Here is a 6,148-nt window from a genome sequence, read left to right on the forward strand (position 1 = left end):
ATCACAGCATCCTTAATGTAAAAATAACTTTAAAAAAACATGCATTCAGTGATTGCTGTAGATCTTACATTGTATCATTAAAATGTCGATTCAGCGATACGCTCCAGGATTACCTTACATCTTGCTTGTGTATTCCTGCTCACCTTAATGGCATTTCTTTGGTTTGCATAAAAGATGCATATCGCCACAGGCAAAATAAATTGCTGTGCTTAGCTAAAAGAAGATTGAATTTATTATTTGATCTGATCAATGTTACCATTCCTGACCCAACCATTCTGAAGGTCTTTCCTCAGGCCTAGGATTGAGCTTGAGTATGCGACTGATGGTTAGCAAAGTTGGATGACTGGATGGATCTAAAAATGGGGGGATGGATGGATGGATGGTTTGACATTGGACAGCTAGCAGGACGTGAGGGTGTGTATAGGTCAGTGATTCCAGCTGATTCTGCTGGATTTACCAAATTTCGAAAGGAGGTTTGTGTAGCCCCTTTTTCAAGAGTCGCACAACAAAACAAGCATGTTGCTCATAGCCACATACATATATACATACAGTGGTGATGCCCCCATGGATGCAAGGTGGATTTACCATTTATGTATGAAATATCACAACAAACCAATACAAATCAATGGCCCGAAAGTATTATTTCAACAAACTTTCAAAGAAATCCACCAAAACAGCTAACTTTCTCTGAAAAAAGGGAAAAGTAACTTAAACAAAAAGCCCCTAGTCGCTGTAAAGTTCATTGTACCCTATGATCATAAGTGTTGGACTAAACCAAGAACATATTGACCATAATGCTATTGTTTGAGCATTACCAAGAGTTAAAATGATATGTATGTCTAGAATGGTGGAGTAGAAGAAAAGCTAAAGAGTCAATAAACATGGATTCACCGTCTTCAAGAACTGAATCTTCTGGGTACATTTCATTGTAAGCTGCCTGTTAGGTTAAAATATGTGATGCAAGGATAACATATTGGTCTGAGAGTGGCACTAGAATTACACTCCAAAACGTAAACATCCAATTGGAGTGTGCATGTGCTCAGAAAGTGTGTACACGTCATAGTACACATGGGAACTTTGGCCTGGTGGTGGCACTATAGGAGAGGTCATGGGTTCACCCAGAACTTTAGGATTCATCCTTTGGAGATCTGAATCTCAACAGATCTTTAATATCTTCTTTATTAAGTTGCTTTGAACTGACGTGTTGGACAGATGAAACAGCTGACAGACTATATGGCATAGCACCATTCATTGATTCTGCTGCTAGTTGGGCAATTAGTGTGGATTTGCTTCATTACAGCAATTTCAGCTGAATATAAATTTTGCTAATAAATATTAACATTGTATTACGAACAGATCTTTATAAATAGAATTTTGGCGCACACATTGTGCGTAGTTTGTGATAGAATTGCATGTTTTAGACCATTCATAGACATGTGATACTCTACCTACAAGTATAATACTATACGTAGGATTGTGTGTAGACTGCATAAAAATGGTCCATGTTTGAATTACTTTAGTATGCCAGAATCTGCAACCATCTGATACATTTTAGTACAAATACATCACCCACCACCTTTAAAATAAAGCTTGAGTATTGGTAGTAGTAGCTATCCCTCCCTTTTAACGTTAGAAGAATATGCTGAATATAAAATGCCATCTCTGTCAAAATCACAAGTACTGAAAGCCACTAACATGAATACAGAACCAAAAAAAGTGTTTTTATACATCAACAACTGTACAATTTGAGTATGAAAACCTGATTGATATCGTCTAAAAGTGGCATTGGTTTGTGCTGGTTTGTAGAACAAAGCCGTTATGTTGGTCATAACCGGCCTTGCTGCATGCCAGGATATTTAAGATAAAGACACACTACTGTGTGCTGATTTTATTCCCCTCTGTTCGCTTAAAGAAAATGTATACAATGGTTAAAGCAAGAGGGTGAATCACTTCTTATACCAATGGATTTGAACAGAACAGTAATATAAATCATAATAAATAAAAACAAACCAACTAAATATTTCCATGGATTTTGTAAAATGCTTCATGCACGTCTCAGTTAAAGTACATAGGCTACCAGTTGTGCAGAAGAGATTTTAAACGGAACAGTTATTCTTGTGTCTCACTGTTTAAACGCAGTCGACATTGTACAATAAATGCCAGTGTGCTAACACAAGGCCAACATGTGGGACAGTAGTCAACAGATGTTCTGGTTTTCTTGAAAATTCCACTGAATTCAATGTGGAAACGGATGAAAACATTTAAATAAATTATACATACTTAGTGAGTATGACAGCATTTTCAAGTAATGATAGATCTTATTTTTTTGTGAAAAATGTTGATGAGTCAGACAAAATGTATGAAAAAGTGTATTAACAACATATATAAAAAAAGAGAATAAAGCGGTTCCCTACCAGACCTACCGTACTCTCTACGCCCCCCAGCTAAGCTACGGACGCCTAAAATGGGGGAAAAAAAAGAAAAATGAAACAAACAAACAAAAAGGTGATAGCTTAGTCGAAAAGCAATGCATATTAAGAGGGTCAAAGTAAAAGACACTGTGCCTGGCCCATGCGGTGTATTTGCGGTGTGTTAAAGCGTGTCGTCCTCCCTATGGACACAAAGGATATTATTGATGCGATGAGTCATTTTCATCTTTTGATGCCATTGTAAAGCTATGACCCCCATTTTGCCATTTAAATTGCCATAAACATAAACATCATAAACATTTTAATCCATCGTTTTATATCAATATATGAAAAATACATAAGGCCAATAAAAGTTGGAAATGAAAATTCACAAGAAACACCACATTAAGCAAAAAAAAAAAGAAGAAGAGCAAAAGCATCACATACTGGTTTCATTCTTTTTAACAAAATGAGCATAAGCTAACAAATGTAGGCTAAGCTATGGTTTTCAAAAGGTGCCTCATGATTTTGACAAAGTCTGATTCACTGAACAATTCAGTCTGAGATCCCTGAAAATTGCAACATGATTGATGCGAAACATAGTAGCATGTTTCCTCCAAGAAACCTTGAATAAATGCAGGAAGAGAACATAGGGGTAGAAAAGGATTTATATTCAAGCAGTGTTACAGGTGCAGGTGAGATCAGATTCCATCCAAAAAACCTTTGTCCTAATAGCTGGACGTCAGAGTCGGCACAGTTGTTGCATCAGATCTCTGGATGACAACAAAATGTAAACAAAAACTCATGGGGCAATTGACTACATACTGTCACATATAAGGGAGACAATTCAGATTTCTTTCTGACAAATAATTATATATTTCATTCCAGAAAATATGGTTGCATGGTTCGAAAATAATTGTCTATTTCCTCTTCAGTCTTTGTTAAATGTACATCTTTTAGGTATATCTTTTTAAAATAATACTTCAATATCTGTATTTTGCTACATTTCAACTTGTTTTAAGGGAAGGGTAAATCTTTGGGCTGAATGATGAAATGGTAATAACACACTGGGTTAATCTTTTTTTAAAGCATGGGTGAGTTCCCTGGGATCAATCAATCGCCAGTTTGCTGTTCAATTAGATATAAATTTAGAAACATTTTAAGCATTTGTACAGCATTTCCAATTATTTTATCATAGGCTTTGTTTTCTAATGTTGCTGTACAGTTGTCAGTAAATTAATTGACAATGAAACACTTATGATTGTTTTTCTTTTGTGTATGATGAAAGCACACGGATGCTACCACAATGCAGGAATCTCAAGAATCTCACCAACAAACTCTTTGATGCTAGTTTACATATAAGCTAAAATGGGAAAAAATTAAATGAAACAACTGTCTGCCAGGAAACACCAAAACAACCTTAAGTGTGGCCCCCCTAGCTTATGCAGAAATAATAAAATTAAATGAATATTCTTTGAAAGAAAATAAAAGAGAGCCACCGATATTTTCTGTAAACATCATTCCATTCCCGGCATTGATGACTCGAATGGAGGCTTAACATAAATAAATACCTAATATCAATAACCGCAAATATTTAGATGATGTAAAATTACAACAAAGAACAAAGACTTGCATAGAATGAATGGATGTAAATTGGTGACATCATGGTTTACCAGTCTTCAGCACCTTTTAAATAAGTTTGCATTCCCCAAACAATGGGAACAGATGTAAGTAAGGAATGCCACTGCGATCCTCAAAAAACAAAAAAAAATGAATACAAGCCTTTCCTAAAAAAAAATTCATATATACTTTATATATATTCTATTCAAATGGTGATCTGCTAAATGTTCTCACAGTTATATGCCTTTCCCTAAAATCATTTATGATTTATACTAACCGAACCTTTGGCCGGTCAATGATGAAAAACTCAAAATTGAGTTTGTTTGGGTTTATAACAACAATAAATAGATTATAATCTTTTTTTTAAATTCTTATTCTGTATTGCAAATGATGGCGAATGGCAATAATGCATTGGAACTTATTCCTTACCTATTATTCGTTGTACCAAAACCTCAAGTTCCCCGTTCCGAGCAAAACATGCCTAAACATAGTGTTGCTCTGTAACACATGTATTAGATTATCAAGGCAAATTAATCAGTTATGTAGGCATTTAAGCTCAGGTTTAATGAGTTCCTGCAACGTGTGTGCGGGGCGGCGCTACTACAATAACGACATTAATAAATAAATGTCTGCCTCTCTTTCTTCCGTGGCTTCCGCTTTAATTCCGATCTTACCTCGAGTACAACCTTTCGCATGAATATCATCTTTTTCAAAATGCCACTTTTTCTGCAAGTATTGTCGTTTGGCCGTGCAAAGGGGGAAGAAGATCCACTCTCTTTATAAAGTGAGAGATGATGCCTCTCCTTCATTAAAGGTCCTTCTGAAGGGTTCACATTTCAGTCAGGGGTCTGATACATACAGGCTTCCCATGGTCCTGTGCTGCAGTGATCGTCCAGAGATAAGTGCTGTCGAGCTTGGAGATGTTTGTTGTTGGCCTCAGTATTACAGTAACTTTGGTACGCCGTGTTGGTGCAATGGGACAGTGGACTAGATGAGTGGTTGAGGGGAATGCCAGTGGCTCATGAGCAACTATTATACTATGAATAACAGACAAAATGAGCAGTTGGCCAAATACAGCAGATGCTTGAGGGCTCCCTGTCATTATGGTTTGACAGGAGCCCAGCTAAGCCTTCACTAGTGAGGCGGTGTTCGTACATTCAGCGGTACTATACTGCACCTCTGGGAACATGTCGGAGAGGTAGAGGCCCTCAGTGGCTCTGATTGTCTACTTATAGGGACCAATGTTTCTCTGTTATCTTTCAGCAGTGATGAACCACCCCAGCATGAAAAATTGCACCGTTACTAGAGAAACGTGGCATTTAAAAAAGGTGAATATGGTAGAATTTAGTCCAAATCTCTTCACATCATTTTCCAAAACACTAATTCTCCTTTTCATCTCGACTAAAAATGAACAGATCGGTACCAAACATTTAAGAACCTCCAGTCCCCACTGCAAGAAAAACAATAGTCGAAACACTGGTGTGAACTACCAACTTCCCTTTTAAGGTGCACAAACAGCCAGATGACGAGTATGATGAAATAAATGAAGACAGACCTTGAAGACTGGAGAAAGTGCTGTTTGGTTTAGAACCACAATTACTGTTTGAACCCCTCTCAACGCTGGCAGAAATGGGTGTTAATAACTGCAACAGTACAAGTATTGAATATAAGTTTCTCTATTTACAAAATGGTACATTTATATACATATACACATGTTTGAAAATGAATGCAGTTTGTGCAAGAATGAACTGAAGCCAATACATTCACACTTCTCGATCACTGGCAATCTCCCTCACTGTTTCCTCTCCACGTGCTGTTAGACTTAGTCTAGTCGGTCACAATTGATTCATCGTAAACAATTTTAGCCAGGGACTACGTCCACACAGTGTCATCCATCAGTATTCCAGGATTAGGCTTTCACAAATGTTAGAATAAGTTGCTGTCAGCACTCTCATTTTTTTTAAATTTATTATCAAATTATTACAGTTACTTCTTTATTCGGTGTGGTTCACCAGTTCTCCATTGAGAAAACTTTTGCAAATTGGAAATTTTCAAAATTCCCATTTTTAACTGGACCTGGCTACACAATGGACGACGGAAAGCAATGAAAAAGGAATGCT

The 6,148-nt window shown here is 36.8% G+C and overlaps 1 protein-coding gene across 1 annotated transcript in view; it reads left to right on the top strand.

Moving 5' to 3' along the window:
• ptprk (protein tyrosine phosphatase receptor type K) overlaps window positions 1-6,148 on the top strand; it is a 301,307-nt gene that overhangs the window by 121,477 nt on the left and 173,682 nt on the right. The window lies entirely within an intron of this gene.

The sequence above is a fragment of the Melanostigma gelatinosum genome (assembly GCF_949748355.1).
Source record: "Melanostigma gelatinosum genome assembly, chromosome: 19".
Taxonomy (NCBI): Eukaryota; Metazoa; Chordata; class Actinopteri; order Perciformes; family Zoarcidae; genus Melanostigma; species Melanostigma gelatinosum.